This window comes from Camelus bactrianus, chromosome 2 (assembly GCF_048773025.1).
Source record: "Camelus bactrianus isolate YW-2024 breed Bactrian camel chromosome 2, ASM4877302v1, whole genome shotgun sequence".
Taxonomy (NCBI): Eukaryota; Metazoa; Chordata; class Mammalia; order Artiodactyla; family Camelidae; genus Camelus; species Camelus bactrianus.
Genome location: NC_133540.1, coordinates 90,157,276 through 90,178,883, shown reverse-complemented (window position 1 = coordinate 90,178,883; position 21,608 = coordinate 90,157,276).

Here is a 21,608-nt window from a genome sequence, read left to right as displayed (position 1 = left end):
TTAAAATACATTTCTAGGACCTAGAAATCCCATTGTTAGCGTTTTACCCAAAAGAAACGCAACTGATATTCACAAAATTTTATTCAGTAACATTAATAGCAGCTGTAGTCACCATTACCAAAAACTAAGAACAACCAAAATGTCTTTCAGTGGGTGAATGGATAAATCACTTTGATACATACACACAATGGAATACTACTCAGAAGAAAAAGGAATGAACTACTGATGTATAGAAAAACTTGGATGGGGGAGGGTATATCTCAGTGGTAGAGAGTGTACTTAGCATATAGAAAGTCCTGGGTTCAATCCCCAGTACCTCCATTGAAAAAAATAATGAATCAATGAATCAATCAATCTAACTACTCCCCCTCACCCCCGAAAAAAAGACTCCTTAAGAAAAAAAAGTGAAACTTGGATGATTCTTAAAGGTATTAAGCTAAGTGAAAGAAGCTAATCTGAAAAGGTTACATATTCTTGTCTTTATTTCTGTGACATTCTCAAGAAGACAGAATTATAGTATTCAGAAGTGGAGTGCTGCTGTAACACAACTAAAAATGTGAAAGTGGCTATCCCATCCTTATCACCACTTTATCCTTATCACACAAGTAGGCTTTATTTGGGCAACCCTTTGACAGATTTGCATAGTAGCTGAAATCCCTCACAGCATGAGGCTGTCCAGAGGCCACGCTGTAGGGGCCACCATTCAGAAAGGGACGAGGGGAGGGGAGTTCCTGAGGGAAATGTGTTAGCAGTGCTGGTGATGCTCAGCAGCCCAAAGGGAGTCTCTGAGGCAGAGAGTTGTAATGGGCAGCAGCAGTTTAGGATCTAGAGTTTGTTTCATCTGTGGCTAGCAGAGGCTGTGTGCAATTTTATGGGACATGCAAAGCAGGCAGGCTTTACATGGCTACAACCCTGCTTATTTGGGGTAAGTTTAAAACAACCGGGCATGTGAAAGTTTGAGTGTGACACTGGTGGAGCTGATGGTGGAGCCTTCTGTGAAGAAGTAAACAACCTAGAGGCCAATATACAGAGGCTATCTCTGGCTCTTTTATATAACAGGTGGGTAATGGGTAGAGACTAGAAGAAATTTGAGCACATAATAGAAAAAAGTCTAGGTTGCCTTGAGAAGACTGTTGGTAGAAATATGAATTTTAAAGGAAATTCTGGTAAGCATGCAGAAGGAAAAGGGGAACACATTATTGGAAACTGAAGGAATTTTAAATATAACTGGAAGAATTGTTATATAGTAGCAAAAACTTGGCTTCTCTGTGTTCTACAGTTGTGAGAGAGCAGAAATCATAAATGATAAAATTGGATATGTTGCTGAAGAGATTTCCAAGCAAAGTATTGAAGATGCAGCCTGGTTTTTTTCTTTCTGCTCAGTAAAATGCAGGAGGAAGGAGATAAATTAAGGAAGGAACTGTTACGCAAAAAGGAACCAACATTTGATGACTTGGGAGAATCTTGGCCTATCCAGATTTCAGAGGATGGCACCATTAGGAGACTCACTGTTAAGGAAGGATGTTCTGGAGAGAAGGTCAAGGGTATGGCTGGATAAACTTTTGCTGAAGCAGTTAGGCTTGCTACTCATGGATCCATTCAGTCATCTTAGGAGAAAGCAGAAACAGAGATGGGGTTATCCAGGAAATATTTCTGGAGGGCTCTCATGTCTAATGCTGTGGACCCTTGTGACATACATGGGAGACCCACAAGGTTTTTGAGAATGTTATGTCAGCAGGAACACTGCTAGTTTGGACCAAAAAGAGCAGAAACAGGACAAAATGAGAGAAAGCTGTTGGGCTGCCAAAATTACTCAAGCAGAAAACTGCAACTGCAAACATATGCCACTCTTTAAGGAAAAAGTAATGATGCTAAGGGTACAGCCTCTGCAGATTATACAGAGGCCTGTGGAGTCCCAGAGGGCAGAGCATTAAGACACAGAGTATCATTCACAGGCCTTAAAACCTAATGAAATTTTCCCGTATGCATTTCTAACTTACCTGGAATTGGCCCCTATGTTTCTTTCCAACGTCTCCCTTTTGGAGTGGGAATATCCCTCCTATCTGTATCTAACATCTATGCCTTGCCCACCATTTTATTTTGGAAGTAGGTAACTTGTTTTCTTGTTTTACATGTCCACAGAAAGAAAAATTTTGCCCCAGAGTCTAACACATATCTGATGTAGATGATGAGATTTGGGATGTTTGAGCTGATAATATTTAGATGAAATTTTGGACTTAAGAATTGATGCTGTAATGAGTTGAGATTTTGGAGGATGTCAGGATAGTGTGAATATACTTTACATATGAGACACATGTGGATTTTGGGGGGCCTGAGAGTGGGCTTCAGTGGGTTGAATGGTGTTGTCCTCCAAAAGATATGGCAACATTCTAATCCCTAGAATCTGAGAGTGTGATCTTATTTGGAAAAATGGTCTTTGCAGACATAATTGTTTGGATTTTAAGATGAGATTACCCTACCTTACCTGATTGGTCTTTAAACGCAATGACAAGTGTCCTTATAAGAGACACACAAAAGAGTGATACATAAAAAAATGAGGTGAAGGCCATGGGAAGATGAAGGCAGAGATTCAGGTTAAGCAGCCATAAGCCAAGGAATGCCTAGAACCATCAGGAGTTGGAAGAGGCAAGTTGTTTTCTCCCTTAGAGCCTTTGGAAAGAGATTACACCTTGATTTTGGAGTCCTGGCCTCTAGAACTGTGAGAGAACACATTTCTGTTGTTCAAAGCCACAGGGTTTGTAGTAATTAGTTATGGAAGCCTTAGGAAACAAATACATTTACCTTGTTATGTTTTTAGATTTAGAGCTCTATCAAGGGAGGCTCACATCTTAGAAGAGCCCTCATATAGTTTTAGTTTCTTTATATAAGATTGGGAGCTGGATATTTTTGGTTCTGGCCTGATTGAGCATGACTGATTAGCTCACTGGCTATTGGTGATTGACTCAATCTCTAGCTCCCTTTCCCTCCCTGGAGATCAGAAACTGGCACTGAAAGTTCCTTCCAACCCTCTATTCATAGTTGGTTACCCTGGCCAAAAGTCACCTTCTTTAATGTAAACCTAGTTGTGGTGGAAAGGGGCTTGTGATGAATAATAAAACACCTGTTTCACCTTTGTGGCTCTGAAGCATTTTCAGGCACTAAGGATAAGAGACCAAGTATAACAAAAGATGTTCCTATTGCTGTTATTGCTCAGGAAATTCCAAGGGATTTGGGAGCTGTGAGCCAGGAACTCTGAATGAAGACCAAATATATATGAGAAATGTATTTTGGTCATCTGAATGATCAAAAATGTGTATTTCTTATAAATCACAATTTCTAGCTGGCCATGGGATTTTTGTTTGCTTCTCTGTTTTAAGAGAGCTAAGTATTCAATTATACTGATTTTTAACTTTAGAGTCTTCCTGTGTTTACGAACAAAAACAAAAACAAAAACTAGATGCTAGCTGAAAATCTCAGTCAAAGATCTAAATGAATATTGAAAAATAAGTCTTGGTATTTGAATTTTTCTGTTTTAACCTGGATTTTGAATGTCACTGACTATAGCCTTCATGTTAATTAACTTCAATCAAATGGAGACTATGATTTTAGCAAGAAATGTCAGAAAGAATAGGATAAGAAAAATATGTCAACTCTCACTATTCACGTTGCAGGCTTTAACTCCAAAATAATAGAATGACAGGCTATCTAAATTTATTCATGCAGAACAATTACTTCCCATATCCGATTCATTACCATAGAGCCATGCTAACTCATGGTAGATTCATCTCTTTTATTTGCTTTCTCTGAAGGCATTTTTTTCACTTTACTGTTTACTGCTTGTCCAATATTTTGTTTTTTCTACTATTCTTTGTTCAAACTGCAAAAATCTGAAATAAAAATATAATATAGAAGTATAGGCATCAGCTAACATTTTCTATGGCATATGGTACTTCAGATGCCATATGTACCAGTGTTTAGTGATTCTGGCAAAGAGGCATAGAATGGTGAAATCCAACTGCCAGGATTGCTGAAAACAAATATGTAAATGCTCCAGGGCTTTTGTTATTCATAACATACCTCTAACACAGCACATACAATATGCTGTTCATTCTGTAACTAGTATAACTAATAAACCACATTTTCCTCTCTTATTTTTTAAAGCTTCTCCAAGTCTGTGTGGTCTTCTGCCTCTAACCTTGAATCTCACTACTGAACTCTGCATTTCATGAGGCTCATATTAATGAAAGAGGCCTAGGGGAATACATTCATCCTTTTTCAAGGGCATTTATTTATTTTTCAAATTAAAATCCGAAGTCTTCTGCAGGCCTCTTCTATGAAACAAAGAAAACACACTGGGCATGTTCTCTAGGCAGCACAGTCACTAGAGGAAAGCAGCTAACACCAGGAAAGGCAAATCTGGGCAGGAGAACAGGAAAAGTTCCTTTGCTGTGAGGCTGCCCAGTGGTCTTCCCAACAGTGAAGCTCCACAGGATGTAATGTGACAAGAGGTCTGTAGATACAATTACTTTGAGAAGTGGAAATAATGATAATTGTAATAACTTTTAAGCCTGTATGAAATGATCACAATTTAGAAAATAAAAGTTGACCTTGTTTGTTTTGTTGGCCTTTCTCTGCTGGTTTAGACATGGCTGATGGGAAGCATACCTAATCTCCTCTTTTCTGTTTCATAGATGGGAAATGTACACAAAGTGGAAAGAACAGCAGACTAGCGGCTAGGCAACTTAGAGGTCATTACTTTCCATTTGTCGTCAGACAAGCCGTTTAACCTCTTTGAGCCTGTTTCCATATGCACGATGAGGATAATAGCTTCCCTGGGGATATTACTGTGAGGATAATATGATATAATCTTTGTGGAAGTGCACTTATCTAGCATTATTATTATTAAAAAAGAAGCGTCTGTAGATTTACTGGTAGTTTAGAGACCTAAGGAGGCTTGTACGACTTACCACCGAGTATTTTTCTGTGCACACAAAAACCTAGAAGGAATATGGGAAATGGAAAGTTGTGAAACATGCCAGTAAGATTGTCAGCAATGAAAATGACTCCTCCTTGGCTTGAATCTTGTAGGTTGAAATCAAGTGAAAGTGACAGTTTTATAGGTAAAAAATGGTCTAATCTAGGGAATTTCGCTTGGTTTTCCTTAGCTATTTTGATGGATTCCCCATGATAACACACACACACACACACACACACACACACACACACACACACACACACCCTCCCTTTCCTTTCCAGCAGTAACCAGTAACTGGAAGAGCAGTCTGATTTCCATTTCTGTTTAATAGCTTCTTCCCTTTCTATCACCCCTGATTAATCACCGAGTTATTCTGTTTGTTAACTGAGGTGCCCCTCAAAGGTGAACCTCTCATTTTCATGGCTATGCCTCAGTCCAGGTCCTCATTTCTTGTTTAGGTTATTGAAATATTCTACCTAATATTCAACCTAATAATTTTGTGATGGCAGCAATGGTAATTTGAAGACATTGGGAAGGGGAGTGAGAATGGAGTCTGTAGGATCAAGAAACTGCCTCCTGGTTTAGTCTGAGATCCAGGGTATAATCATGAAAAGATGTTAAGGACGTTAACAGAAGGTTGGGAGGGGAAACTGAATGCCTGGGAGACAGATTCTGAGAGCTGCTCCAGAGAGGAATTTAGATCTATGATCAAGGAGCTCTAACTCCCATTAGAGCAGTTGCTGGAATTACCCATCCTGTGACCTCACTGTCAGACATTGGGACTGGGGGATAAACCTCTTCTTATCTATAGGTGAACATTGTCTGGAAGGATTGCTTCTCTGGGAAACTTGGGAACTTAGACTTTCTACAGGAAAAGAGTGTTGCAGGAACCCTACGGAAAAATTCCCCACTTGGCCTGAGGTCCCTGGTATATTACCATGTATAATAACTTTTCTTTTCCATGGGTAAAAATAAGACTGGTAAATTCCGACTATTTTTCTTAAACAAGGTGGCTCAAGGTTGCTGGGCTCTGTTATGAAAAGCTCCACCACTGAAATGAAAGAAAAATTGATCCTTTTTAAAGCTCCTTTTGTTAGGAATTATGCTTGATTAGTATTTTGTTATGTGTATATCCATGTATAAAATAAGGAAAACCTTTTCCAAGAAAGATTAAAGGATGTTACAAGTGCATTTCACCACAGGTGAAATCATTTCAAATTTCTGCCTGGAAAAAATGATAAAAAATACTATGTGTAAGAACACCATTTCTCCTTCCAGCTAAGCCATATTGGACAAACCTGCAGAGAGCCAGCAATTAGGAGCAAGGAATCCCTCCGTCATTGGCCCCAGTTATGATGAAATAATGCCAATTCTGGGACTGTTAACAATTAGAATGTTTTTAATCTTCAGACAGAGATGTCTAGCTTAATCCTCAAATTCAGCAGAAACTGTGACATGTTGTTACCCTGGTTTTATTATTGACCTAGGACTTGTTAGATATATCTGCTCTATTAGAGGAGTCCTTCAATAAGAAAAAAATAATAATCGTGATGAAAGCTCAAAATAGCTTGCCTCTGATCATTAGAAGGAACCAATGTAATGCAGACATACTCCAGAGAATAGTATCAGCCACCATTGATGCAAATTCTCAGGTGAGACTGGGTTATGATGCTTGCTTAGATTTTTGCATAAAGAAGTTCAGACTACCTTCATGAACTTCTAGTAAATAGATTTTGAAAAATTCAGAAAGGACAGAGAAAAGTGCTTCAGAACAAAGTAGGGCTCCCAAAAAGAGTACACACCTTAACCCAGGGCAGACATATTGATCAATGGGTCAATCAATCAGTTAATCAACTTAATACCTTAGAACCACAGTCTGTAAGAGACACTGAAGACGGAATATGAATATGACACAGTCTCAACCCTCAAGGAGGTTATATTTTAATAGAAGAGTAAGAAGAGAAAAAACAAAAGATGATGAGGGCCTCATTATAGCCTCATTATATGAGGTGGGGAGTGATTCATTCTGTTCGGGTTGGTCAGAGAAGGGTTCACAGAAGGAGATTATCTGAGATTGATCTTGAGAGATGAATAGGAGCCTGCTATAAAGGGAGGGAGGACATCACAGTCAGGCTGAACAGCAAGTAGTGGACTTTAGAGGGCCCAAGAGAATCATATTGGAAAGAGCAGGAAACAAAAGATTGGGAAATAAAAGATTGGGATGTAATAAAATATGGGTTACAGAAAAGGTAAGCTGGGGAGATGAAGAAAAAACAGAGATTTGGGAACTTGGAAATGCAGTAACTAAATTTTGTTAGTAATTTGCAGGATAAGGAAATTACTGAGTCCAGTTATTGTGATTAGTCAGCTAGTAGGTGCAAATGTGTACTTTGGCTAGGTAGGATCTCAGCATTATTCCATCAATGTGACGTGTTTTCTAAGTAAGTAAGTAATTATTTATCATTATAATAATTATTAGTTTAATAATAACTCAGGCACACATGTTGCCATTAAAGAATTAACAAAATATCTCTGTATCTCCATCTATATCCATATATTTTATGGAATATTAATATATACATATATATGCACATGTGTGCATATGCACACACATGCCCACACACGTGTGCGCGCACACACACACACCCCGAATGTACTTTAGAAAAGAGCCAAACCCCTTTATGATAAATTTTCCAACAGAATAAACAATCTTGAATATAATGCAAAGCTTGCCAAGTCCTGTCAGAAAGCTCTTGTGGCTCAGTGCGATTCTCGGATGGTGAAGAACCGCTAAAATAACCCCTTCACTCAGACTACTGTGAGTCCCTGCAGGGAGCTTTCATTGCAGTTGTCACTGTGAAAAAGCAATCAATTTTAATATATAGATACACAGAGGGTAAAGGCATGTGAGTATATGTGTGTGTGTGTGCTCTCTTGAATATGTATGTATATAGAGCGACAGCTAGGTCTTTGCTCTAATAAAATGTATGTATGAATAATTGGGAGGAAGGGCTGTTAGGGTTTCAGTGTCTTCTTTTTCACTCAGTAGAGTTCAAAACAATTTTTATTAGAGCTAGTAGAGATTTCCGTATAGGTTATATTAATGGAATGGATTTTTTAGTACACACCCAATAGAATAAAATAGTCACATAGAATGGTATTTTTCAAATAATAGGTTGTGATTTATTAGGAGGTAATGAAGTAAACTAAAAGAGTTGGGGCCAGCATTTTACAAAATGAAGTAGGGTAGAAGAGAAAACTATGAGAAAGTGTAGGTAGCATGCACTAAGCTTAAGTATTATTTTGTGAAAACTTTGTCTAAGTGTGTCTGTGTATTGGAATATAATTTCCACTTTAAAATGTGGACTATAATTTTAAAAACATTGAAATTTGCTGACTATATTAGTTGGCCTTGGTCAACAGAACAAGATACCGTAACTGGGTGGTTTAACAACAGAAATTAATTTTCTCACAGTTCCAAAGGCTGGAAGTCAGAGTTCAGGGTGCCAACAGCGTTGGATTCTGGTGAGAACTCTCTCCTTGGCTTGCAGACCGCTGCCTTCTTCATGTGGTTGGGAGAGAGAGAGAGTAAGCTCTTTGGTGTCTCTTTTCATAAGGGCACTAAGCCCACCATCCGGGTTCCATCCTCATGAACTGATCTAAACCTCATCACCTCCCAAAGGCCTCTTCTCCGAATACCATCATGTTGGGAGTTAGGGCTTCAACAGATGAATTTTGGAGGGACGAAATTCAGTTCATAGCACTAACATAGAGTTTATATCTGAATTTTGTGTTCAGTTTACAGTGTTACCATACTGGAGACTGTAAATTCCCTGAAGGCAATTATTGGATATATTTTATCTTTACACCCTCCACAGCCCCAGCAGTGTCATATACTAACTGCTAGAAGATCACAAAATGGTTATCAGACAAATGTTGAGAGCTCCAGATGCTTATATTTAAAAGGATAATAAGGGTAATATTTTGCATTGATTTGGCACTTACTACTTCACAGAGTGCTTTCTATAAATGATCTCGTTGATAATTTGGAACTATTATTTTAGAAGGAAGCATGCAAAATGTTGCATTAGTAGGTTTAATTATTTCCTAAGTGTGCTTCACATTACAGTGGTACACAATAAGACATCATTTAAGTAGACCCTAACATTTGTGTTAGGAAAGCACCAGGGTTTTATGGGGCCTGAAGCTTGTCAAATTTTGGAGAATTTCATTAAGAGCTAGAATACAAAATATGAATAGAATATTAGGTGCAATCTTGAATATTTATTTAGAAGGAAAAAAGAAATTGTAAAAAATTTAAAAACTGACAAATACCTAATTTCCGAATGTAGGCTGATAAAATAGAGAAATAAAATTGATATTTGTAGATTAACCCCTTGTACCCTGTGATTTTGCTTAGCTCACGTGTGTTGTTTTGGGATTTTTTTTTTTTTTGTAGATTCTTTAGGATTTTCTACATAGACCATGTGTCCTTTATGAAAAAAAAGAGAAATTTTAAATTTCCTTTTTTGAACTTGAGTGGCTTTTTAATTATTATTATTTCTATTATTATTATTATTATTATTATTATTATTATTATTATTATTATTATTATTATTATTATTATTATTATTATTATTATTATTATTATTATTATTATTTGCCTTGTTTCCCTGGCTAAGATCTCCAAGGCAATGTTGAATAAAATTGCTGAGAATGACCATCCTTGCCTTATTCCAAAATTATAGTTGAAGTAACTACTCATTCACTACTGAGTATTCTACTGGTGATAGATTTTTTTTTTTATAGATATCTTTTAGGTTGAGGAAATTCCTTTCTATCTATAGTTTATGGAGAGTTCTATCAGATATGGATGTTCAATTTAATCAACCATTCTTTTTTTTGTATTTATTGAATTGATCTTTTCAGCAATTTGATTATTATGTGTCTTGCCATGTTTTTCTTCTAGTTTTTCCTGCTTGGGATTCAGAGTTAGATTTGTGGGGTTTTAATATATGTAGTATTTTAATCAAACTTGGAAATTTTTCATCTGTTATTTTTTCAAATACTCTGTTCTGTCTCCACTTTATTCTCTCATTTTGGAGTTCAACCACTTATAAGTTTGACCAGTTTGCTAATGCTCTGCCCACTTATTTTTCAGTATTTTTTTCTTCTGTCTTTCATTTTGGAAAGTTAATGTTGTTATGTCTTCAAATTCACTGATATTTTTCTCCTCTAATATCTAATTCGCTCTTGATCCTGTTCCATGTCTTTTTTTCTTTTCAGGTATAGTATTTTACATCTCTAGAAGTAAAATTTTTTTACATAACTCCCATTTATGGTCATGTTTTCTGTTACTTTCTTAAATATATGGAGCTTATTTATATTAACTGTTTTAATATTCCTGTCTGCTAGTTTCATCATTCACGTAAATTTTCTTTGTGTTTCTATACTTTGATTTTCATTCTGGTTATAAGTCATATTTTCTTGTTTATGTGAATGTCTTGCAATTTTTGATTAGACACCCGACATTGGGAATTTATGTTGCTGACTGATGAATTCTGATGATTCTTTTGAGTAATGTTAGAATTTGGTCAGGTCCACAGTTAATCAGTTGCACTTTTTTGAGATTTAATCTTTGTTTGTGTGGATAACCCTTTAGACTGGGATTAATTTAGCTCCACTACTAAGTTGATGCCCTTCTGAGAATTCCATCTGATGCCCATGTATTATGAGATTTTTCCATTCTGACTGATGGGAGGACAAACTATTTCCAGCCTTATGTGAGCTCCAGAATTGTTTTGCCTATTCCTCTTAGGTATTTTCCCGCCTGACCTTTCAAAGTTTTTTTCTTAGACATGTGCAGACCAATACTCCACCAAAGACAGTGGGACCCATTGCAGAGCTATGGAGCCCTTTCTATGTAGAGCCCTGCAAGTTGTAGCTGCCTTGAACTCTGTCCCTGTCTTCTCATCGAGGCAGTACTCCTGATTTTGTTTGAGTTCTTCCTTCCTGTTCTATGGACTGAAAACCATCTCCAAACAGTAGGCTGGTAAAAATGTAGGATTCAACTTGTCTCTGATCTCTCAGGGATCGCAGTCCTGTGCTGCTTGTTGTCTCACGTCTGAACATTATTTCTTCATACATTTGTCCATGTTTTTAGTTGTTAAAGTATTAGAGTAAATCTGGTCCCTCGTATTTCATCTAGTCAGAATTTGAAGTCTACAATATTTTATTTAATGTCTGCATAGTATTCCATTTTATGGATACCAGACTTTAGTTGTCTGTTGTTGGATATTTACATTTTTCTAATCATTTAAATTCTTATGCATAAATATTATGAAAATTATTGTGCATATATATTTCTACCCTTAATTAATTTTTTAGGTAAAATTTCTGAGAGTATGTAAAAACCAAGACATTTTGGGTAAATTTTATGGTTTTTACTTATCTCGTTTAAAATCAGTGCAGGGATTCCTTAGGAGCTTACTAAATAGCAGTCTTCTTCAATATCTAATTTTCAAACAAACTGATATACAATGTAAAGGAAAAGCAGTAGGCTAAAATAGAACCCTGTTGCCTAGAGAAGTTAAGTTAGACCATGTGAAAGCTAAATGAGCCTGCTAACGGAGCCCAGGGTTAGGAGAAATGCCCAGGTACAGATAATGCTGGACCAGGGGGAGCTTCACTATAGGGACACTCTGTCTCTGGAGGAGGAATGGGTGGCTTGTTCCCAGCAGAAGGCCACTGACAACAGGTTCTCAGGAAGCAGCAGGAAGGAGCTGAGCCAACAACACTCCAGTTTATTCTTCCCAGATCTGCCAATCAGGTAAGTCATTACACTCCACAGTAAAGCTGTATAAAAAAATACCAGCATTTGCACTACTTAAGATCTCTCCATAGAGAAGAAAATATCAGGAGCGAGTAAGAAATATTTCTCTGCTAATATCAAGTTAATAGTTATTGATAACTTACTATATGTCAAGTAACATGTATTGTTTTATTAAATCCTTACGTTGACCCTACGAAGTAGGTACAATTTTACAGGTGAGGCTGGAGCTCAGTGTGGAGGAAAATCACCCATGATAGTTCAATGTTCCTGAGCGTGGTTTGCAGGTCACCTGCGTCAGAAGGACTGAGGTGGCTTTTTAAATTGCAGTAGGTGGTACAATCTCCAAAACATGTGAGGAAGTATATAACTTTTATAAAATTTACATAACTGAATTTAATTTCTGCCTAGAGGCCCTGTTCTCAATTGATGACAGAAACATTAAATCTACTGACATTCAGAAAACCCAGGAATTCATGGATTATCCTATCGCTGTAGGTTTAAATTTACTCAGATTCAGAGTTCTGCTTTACCCTCTTTTCCTGAGATCATATCTAAGTTCCACAGTTACTTTTTAGTGGTCCCATGACATCAGAGGTTTGGTCTAAATCGTCCTCCTCCTCGATCTTTACTGACCAGAAATTTCGCATTCACACCTAATTCTGCTTTCTCTCTGCAGGGTTCCCTTCCCTCTAGGTGAGTAAGCTCCATCTTTTCTTGGGCTAGGGGTGGGCGGGAAAATGGGATGTTATCTGATTCTTCCCCAAATCCATGGTCTATGGTATGGTCCTTGAATTTTGCCATTCACCATAAGCCTTTCTTCCCCTTTCAAAGTTGAAGGTTCTGTGGAATTAAATTTTCTGTTGAAAAGTAATATGTTGATTCTTCTTTTTATTATTATTATTTTTTTGCCCTGAGGTAATGCTGCTTCTGAATGAATAGGGGAAAAGCAACAGGAAAATTTAGTAGTGGGGTGAAAATGGCTAGAGAAACCTCACTTGTTATCTCCGAATATTAGCCTCTTTTATGAAAATGCAGAAGGATTTTGAATCAGAACCCCTGGGCATGGGGCCTGGGAATCAGCATTCTAGCAGGTTCTCCAGTTTGGATACCTGTCTCAGGTGGATTCCAGAGGATTTTGAGGAGACTGAAGATGTAGGTGTCATAATGACATGAATGCTTAGATGCTCAGAATAGATATTTTAAAAATTTACTTTGACTTATCAGAATGCATGTACTAGGGCATACAGGAGCCTTCCATAAAGTATTTTGTCTTTCACTCTTCTGTCTACACTTTCCCCCTGAGCTTTGCCTTCTTCCTCTGTACCTTCAGTCTCAGTTTTCCAAGGCTCCCCTCCTTCCCTCTCCTAGCTGTGGCGGGTGGCTGTGAATGGGGTGGGAAGATTATAACTATCAGGCATCTATGATGTTCCTGAAACTTTATACGTCTGGGTTAATCTGCACAACATTCAGTTTATTCTCAGAAAGGTTAAATAAACTGTTCAAGACTGCACAGGTAGCAGGTGGCAGATCTGGGATTAAAATCCAAGCCCATCTGGTGCCAAAAGTGGGCTTTAATTATACTAATTATCAGGCTGCGCCTATAAAAGACATTTTATATGTTGTATTGTCTTTTCTGTTTTAGATTTCCAATAATAGTACTTTTGTTTATATGGCACTTTACAAAGTGCTCTAAGGAGTCAATTTAAGGTGTCTTGATTAATATTGATGTGGGTTTGAAGCTCAGGCTAACAGTTTTGTGAACAAGTTCACCTCTGAAATCCCTACATTTCTCTCTCTCTCTTCTCTCTCTCTCTTTTTTTTTTTTTTTTTGTTTCTGTTTTAGGATCTATTTCAAAGCATTAAAAAAAAACATATATGTTACAATACTTCTTTATCTGAATGTGCTTACTCAGGTCTAAGGTATCTGAAGCCCCCCTTTGTGTGAGATCACCTTTCTTAATGGCATTTTGGTGCAGAGTGGTTGAACTACTAGTTGTTAAGAGAAGACACAGGACAAGTATGGAAGCAAGGGGACAAGAGTTTCCAGAGAGAAGGAGAAGGGACACTTGTTAATTGCCTTTTGGCCTGTTGGCCCTTTCAGGTGCCTGAGGTCCAGCGTCCTTTAAGACACAGCCTCACCTCTTTCTCGGTCTCATGTGGGTGCGGCTGGCTGCACCCGAGGGCCGTCCTGTCTGCGCAGCCTGCTGTGCCAATGCCCTTGTCTTTCTCTCTTTATGCCCCTGGAAAGTGTAGATGTATTCATGTACTTCTTGATGTACTCCAGGGTAGCGTATTATTAAAGTACAATTACATTAAAAAGTATATCTATCAAAAGCATTTCTCCCCTTAATAAATGAGGGAAAGTGTGAATTCAGCTATTCTTTGAAGACACTGAATCTGTATAGTGGGGGTGACATTAACATAAAACTCTTCCTCTTGAGCCCCCTTAGCTGGATAGTGTGGGTTGTGCTGAGGCAGCAGTTAAACTTGCCAATTAAAATGATCTCAGTCTCCCGGTTTTAAGCAGCCCCGTTATATATAACTGTTCAGACATTCCAAAATTCACCTTTCTATGACTCCTCCTTTCCTATCCTACTTGAAGGATATCTGGATTCAAGAGGGCTTATCTGTTCTCATGGTCATGGGAAAAGAGATTGTGTTCTCCCTGGGTTCTGGGCCACGACCCTCATCCTTCCTCCTCACCTCACCCTTATGGATCACTTGCGGAATTCTGAGGCTAGTGAAACTTGTTGTCTGGTCTCTTGGTATGGCCAAGGCACTGTGATCTTCCACTTACAAAAGTTGCTCCGCCTTAGCTCTTGGTGGCATTGCTGGTCCTCAGCAGTTTTAACAATGATGTCACCTCTTACTCTAGCAGGCTTTCCGACTCTCAACTCGGTTACGTCATGTCAGAGTTTCTAAATCTCTTACAAACCTCACAGAGAAAGACTCAGAAGGTACTATTTCTTGCCCCCCTCCTTTTGTGCTTCCGTGTCACATCACAGTTTCTAATCTCCATCAGCTATCCTGTGTTGTTGCTGGGCAACTTAGGTGGTGATGTGCCAGAATTCCAAATGAAAAAGGGAAGAAACTTTTTACTTCCCATTTTATTTACTTGTATATCTTAATGGCCTTCCTCCCCAGAAGGAGTGCTAGAAACAAACATTTGAGAGCACATATTTGGGAGAATATCTGTGGAAACAGTGGTAAGGGAGTAAGGAAGTGAGACCGAGAAGGGAAGCCAATAAAGAGTGCATTATCCAGCAACCAAGATACGGTTTGAAACGGAGCAGAACGTACGCCTCAGCGTTATCGAGTCCAAGGTAGCGGGGAGTTGGAATACTGACATACAATGCCCACTGGTCACTCGTTGATCTTATGGGGCATTCATTTGCAAGAACTCTCTGTGTGCTGTGTGTGGAGGCAGGGCAGGCTTTGATAGCCAGAGAAAGCCAACAGGCAAAGAGATAAAGGTCCTTCGCTGGAAGTCAGGCTGGCATGCACAGATGGTAAGTGCTGAGGGGACATGGCTGGGGCGTCAACAGCATCTGCTACAGTCCTGATACCACATATATACACTTGTGACCCATGATAAGTTTACTCTGTTCTGTCACTGATTCTTCAGATTTATGGCCAGTCACAGCTTAAAAAAATAATGAAACAATACTAAAACCCCCAATAGACTAACACAAGAGGGTTAATAGGACAAATTACAGACCCCACTTCTCTAGTTCACACTGTGGTTGTAACTGAACTTCATTTGTTTTCCTCCTCTATTACACTGTGGATTCTCCTCAGCCATGGACAGCACTTCTGTCCACCTAGGTTGCCCACTCAAGTATCCCAAACCTTCAACCTGGAGGGATCTGGGCCCCTAGTTACTATACCATTGTCCTGCTGTCTTTGCTGAAATTTTCCACTTTTCCCATTTGTGGTCACCATTAGGCATACAGGTACTAAGAAGTGCTTCAGAGAATTTCCTGAATTCCAGACATTATCCTCCCTATTTGACATCAGCCAGTGTAGTGATTGATAATGGTGATCAGGTAATATAGTAACTTTCCTCTGCCCGAAACAGCCAGGTGGCAGCTACAGCTTTAGGTTTATTGGGAAACTTACTGTGTATCCCCACAGAAGGATTCACCTCCAGGGAATCATGGACTCCAGTTCTGCTGAGTTTTAAGTTGTGGCATGGGAAGCACAAGTTCCCTCACCTGAGTTACTAGGAATAATGGCGTGAGAGGCCAGTCCTCACACACCGTTACTTCCACCTCTTAGTGGTGGGTGCAGCACCAGGTAATGGCCCTTGTCTTGAGGTATGCAGCCCATCCTGAAGGACAGCACCTAGTATTGCAGGGTGTTGTCCCTAGCTGGCAGTTGGCTTCACCTTTAAGAGGTCATACCAGTGCACTCTCAGGCTTGCAGCTTCTGGGGGATGCTGTATACGGTGGGATAGGCGATCCAGTGGTTCATGTGTTTACCTCTTCCATTATAAAACGTTTGCATTGTATTAGTATTACCTCAGTGTTTGTCTCCAACAAGCCCTGTAAATATTTGGGTATTCCACTTTTATCAGTGTAAAATTTCTCATTAAGTGGTTATAGGTCACTCTGGGGAACTGTAAGGGGAATTACTACTGTGGATACGTACAGTGTGCAGGCTCCTTCCTCAAGGAGATTACATTCCCCTTTGATCAGTGGCCTCTGGGTCTGAGAACTGGCTGAGATCTTGGAACTGGGTGAAGAATCCTGACATTGACTTGTGGTGGCTGACACCAACCTGCTCACTTGCTCTTGCTCTTTTCTGGTTATACAGGTGAAGCAGTACCTGTGTTGTCTGTCAGGTTTGCCTCTTGGGACTCCAGAGTCTGTTAGCTATTGCCGTATGGTCCCTGTGGGCGAGGCCCCTTCCTTGTCATACTGCTTTGCTGCCTATGTCCTTCTTGCTTCAGGCAGCTGAGTGCTACCACCTGGTCTCTCCTATTTTAGAATTTGTCTCTCCTATTTAAAGTAGGGGACCCAGTGACTTAAAGAGGATATCCACCTCTACTCAGTGATGCTATTGCCTCCCTTACTGCATTAACAAAAGGAGTATCCTTTGGGCCCTCCTGAGGAACATAGCTGGTGGTCTCTGGTCATACATAACAAATCTATTGTAATGTGTCCAATTCTCCAAGCCTTTTGACTCCATCATAAATACTTTGTCAAGGCAATTTTATTCCGTTTAATCTAGGCTACTATCATCTCCACATTTCAAAGAGCTACCCCAGCAGCATGTTAGGATTGGCTCAAAGCACCTTTGTTCCCAGTGTCCTGAGTCATGAAAGAGTGTGTGTAGATCTAAAATGCTTTATATCTGCTTTATATCCTATACTCTCAGATCCATTTTGGGGCATATTTTTTTTCTTGGTTCCCATGGTAACAAATGTTTCAGGTTCTGGGAATTTTTTTTTTTGTAAATAACCTCTTTCTTTCCAGCAGAGACAGTACTTCCCTAATTTAGGCTAGACTGAGAGTTGTTCCTGATTATTGTTCCAAAATAGTGGTTCTGAAAGTGTGGTCTCCGGACCAGAAGCATTAGCATCACCTGGGAATTTTTTAGAAATACAGACTCCCAAGTCCCATCCTAGGCCTGCTGAACCAGAAACTCTGGGGGCCCTAGCTCAGTGATCTGTGATTTAACAAGTCCTCCAGGTGACGCTGAGAACTCCATGTGAAAGTCTGAGAACCACTCATCTAAAAGCCATGAGCAGAAGTGGGGCAGATCTTGAGGAATGCAGACATCATCTTATGGGTCATGTGCCTTAGGTGAAGACTTCCCATAGTCTCCAGGCAAGGAGAAGCTATCATCCTCTACCAAGGAGGAGTTGCTTTTGCTACAGAATTTTAGAGGATTTAGTGGTTTAAGAGTTTCCCTACCACTATAATGGGAAGCAGCAAGAGAGGAGGGGAATAAAAGTGGATATTGACTCACTCAAACAGCAAAGTTTGCCCCAGAAAGCATGTAAAAAACATTACAAACATGCACACTCGTACATGTCTGTAAATGAATATATATTTTGTTCTAGCTTCTGTTCATATAACAATGTACATCTTTTAAAGTGTAGAATGAGGAGTGGGGTGATGGTAAAGGAGACAGAAATTACAGAAAGTGGTATATCCATTTATATTTAGGAGAAGGGCTGGAGCAGGTGGATGTGCTTCTGCAGTACTACTTGGAAGATATGTTTGCCAAATTCACTGTAAACCATATACAAGTAGAAGAAGAATATGCATTAGGATAAGAATAGAGCTAATAAAGAAAAAATGTAAGAATTTTAAATACCAGAAAAAATATAGCTAGTTTTTTCGTGTTAAGTGTAATAAATTCAAACACTGTTATTTTATGCATGTGTTTAGTCTATTTTTTAAGAAGGCATTAAGAGAGTCTAATATAGTAGATTCTAACATAGCAGTATTAAGAAATTCTAATAATAGTAGATTTAAGTCAAGTTTTAGAATAGTTTGAATAAATAAGTTTATAGTCAATGTTCAATGTTTGGAAAAATGTTGATTTATTAGTTTGTAAATAGTATAGATATTTACAAGAATGTTAATTTTTATTTCTGAAGGACTATTACACCCTGAATATTTTTATTGGATAAATAAATTGAACATTAGAAGTATTCTTTTTGATACAATAAAGCTCCTTGGACATTAAAGAATCTATCACTATTGGCTATTAATTTTGAGGGACTTCTAAATTTTTAAATGCCTATGGACCATTAATGACTCCTTTAGCTTTCTTCCTTCATTATATATGAGAGTGACCTCTAATATCTTTTAAAGTTGCACTTTGATTTCTTAGTAACCCAGATTCATATCTAAGATAATTTCTAAATTATGTTTAATAGTCATTATTGGAATTAGATAATAGTAACTATTGGTCAAAAGTCAAAGTTGAGTTTCTTGGATATTGGGTGTATTATTGAGCTGGTTATTGTTCGGTGACTAACGCCCAATCCTACTGGGGATCCTCTGCAGCATCATGTAAAATACCATAAACTTTTCTCTCTGAAATACAGGAAGCCAAGACTTATATACAATGGCTGTTTGGTTGAGGGTTTTCCCTGGGAATCCTTACATTTCTGGCTGCCCAGGAACTCCGGTTCAAATGAAAGAATTCTGAATAACTCATTCTTGAGCTAATAGTGGCCTGTAATTACTTTGTAGTCTCCCATGTTATACTTAAATATGCTTTGCCAAATAAATACTCTCTTTTTCTCACAGAAACTAGAAGTAGACAGTGGCAAGGGTTGTAGGAGATTGTGTGAGATTTCAGGTAACGATAGATCCAGGAAGCTTTTCCCAATCTGTTGGAGGGCGATATTTTGCTTTGTCCCCACTCCTGAAGCCTCATTCCATGCAGAAGGCATGTAATTAGCATGACACTCATGCCCTCTGCCCATGCCCTCACTCTTTCCAGAGGGAAGAGTGACTTAGCTGATAGTTGAGTTTGGGAGGACAAACTAGGCAAGAATAGTTTATTCCTCTCAACTCCCATTTCTTTTGGGATCTAGCTTACAGAACACACACACACAAACACGCACACACACATGAACACACACACACACACACACACACACACACACACACACACACACACAATTTGCTCCTGTGATAAGTTTTACAGGGACAGGCCTCTCTCCTCTCAGGGATGCCTGTGATGGTAATTTGTTCCCTGTGATCGAGGAAAGCCCCTGGCCTGTAACCCAGGCTAAGTAATAAAAGTGATATTTTGATTTCTGACTGCTTGACTTCTATCTGTTTTCTCTTAATTAGTCCAAAATGTGGTTATGAGAAGAAGGATATTATCTATTATCCCCACCCCAGCATTGTCCTACCTTCAAATCATGGAAATAGTTTGAAGTTTCCTGATAGAATTTTTAATTTGTATACAGTTACTTACAAATGACGACAAATGTAATGACTTCATGTCATGAATATAGTTCCTCTTCCACAAATCTTACATCTACAGTTAGATTTGCATTTTTCTGTGAAGTCAGGCATCTATTTCCACATCTCTGTTAGAATTGTGGTATGCTTTTCGTCATCCTTCTATGATTTTACTTCCTCAGAAAATCCATTCTCTTGGATATTCTTAATGGACAAAAGTTATTTTTTCTTTTATTTGTTAATAATATTCATGCTGCCCATGGTTAACATTGCTAATTGATACTGTAAGAAATTGCCTTTTTTCAGGTATTAAAATGGACTGTTCAAGAACAAATGTGTTGATAAATCTGATAGACAGATACTGGGCTAATTTGGGTTCCCATAAAGCAGAGACAGAGACAAGGGTGCCACTAGTTTATCTGACTGGGAGTGGGGAGGGGTTCTGGTTAGAAGTTAGAAAAATGAGGCAGGGATGAAGGGAAGGTTTTCAGAGGGCGTCGGTATTACTGAGTTGGTTTCTGCTTGTGCACCTGGAGCTCGGTTCTACTGGTGATCCTCTGAGGAACCATGTAGAAAGCACTGAGAATTGTTCTTCCAGGGGATGGGAGACCAAGAGGCCAGGTCATCTGTCTAGTGACTCTCCTCCTCAACTGACTGAGGGTTGTCCTTGGGAGAATTAACTCCACGCAGCTTCTGGGCTGCCCCTTGTGTGAACAGAGTGAAGAAAGGTGATGTGATACAGCAGGGACTTGAAAGGACTGGGGGTACTTGCATCTGACATAGGATCTGTTCACCGCAGCTTCAGCTGACATCCAGGAGGAACTGAAGAGATGTGCCCAGGGCACTTGTTCAAATATTACCCAGAAAATATTCAAAAGAGAGAAACCATTTGCCAAATTCATCCCATCAATAAGTACCTTAACTGTTGACCTGACATGGCTAAGCAAGTGTTTGATTTTTCACAAATTCAAGTTAAGTTGCTCTGAGTTCTTCCAAATTCTAGAGCAGTCAGATATATCTATATCTTTATTTCTGTCTATGCATCTGTGTTTCTGTTGATCCAGTCAAGTTTTCCTTTATGTTGCACTGATTTTGAGCTAATGACATGTATTACTGAAGTAATAATTATATATTAGTTCTTAAATAATGTAATTGACAGTTAATTAAATTGGTCCTTGTAAGGAAATTACTCCTCTTTACGCCTGTATGTGTATCTCTGGTACAAAAGCTGGGATTGTCTTGTGATTTCAAGTAGTGATTACCCTGTTGTGGTTTACTTTACAAGAGTGACGTTGGGTCCTCATAGGTCACAAAGTGCATTCTCTTTTGAACAGTGCTATTGACAGGGAAAGAGGACAGTCAGGGAGAGAACTAAATTTGAAAGCTTAGGTTATTGAGTGGTGGGTGATGAAGAGAACTTCTCTCTAGGAAGCCAGCCAGAATCTGGATAGGATGAGCAATTTAAGCTCCAGAAAAAAATTCATCATGTATAGTCCAGATTCTCTGGATTCAAATTCTTTCTGTGTATTTTGTTGCTGCCCTCCTACATTAAATAAAATCTTGTTAAGATGTTGTAGTTCATGTCCATCATGCTCATCAAGTAGAAGGTTTAGTGTTCACAATTGGCCCTTAATGTTAAGGGCTGGGAGCATCCATATCTTATGACCTGGTGCTAGTTTATGAGTAAGGGAATCTCCAGGAGGGATTTCTAATTCAGGACCAATAGTTTCATGAGTTGAGAAGTTAAAAATGGAGATGTATAATTAGTACATGAGTTTCTCAAACATCTGTCACAACGTATTGTTTAGTTACTATTGAGAAGGCAGTGAGCATCTCTGACAGATTTCATCTTTGTAAAACAAACATT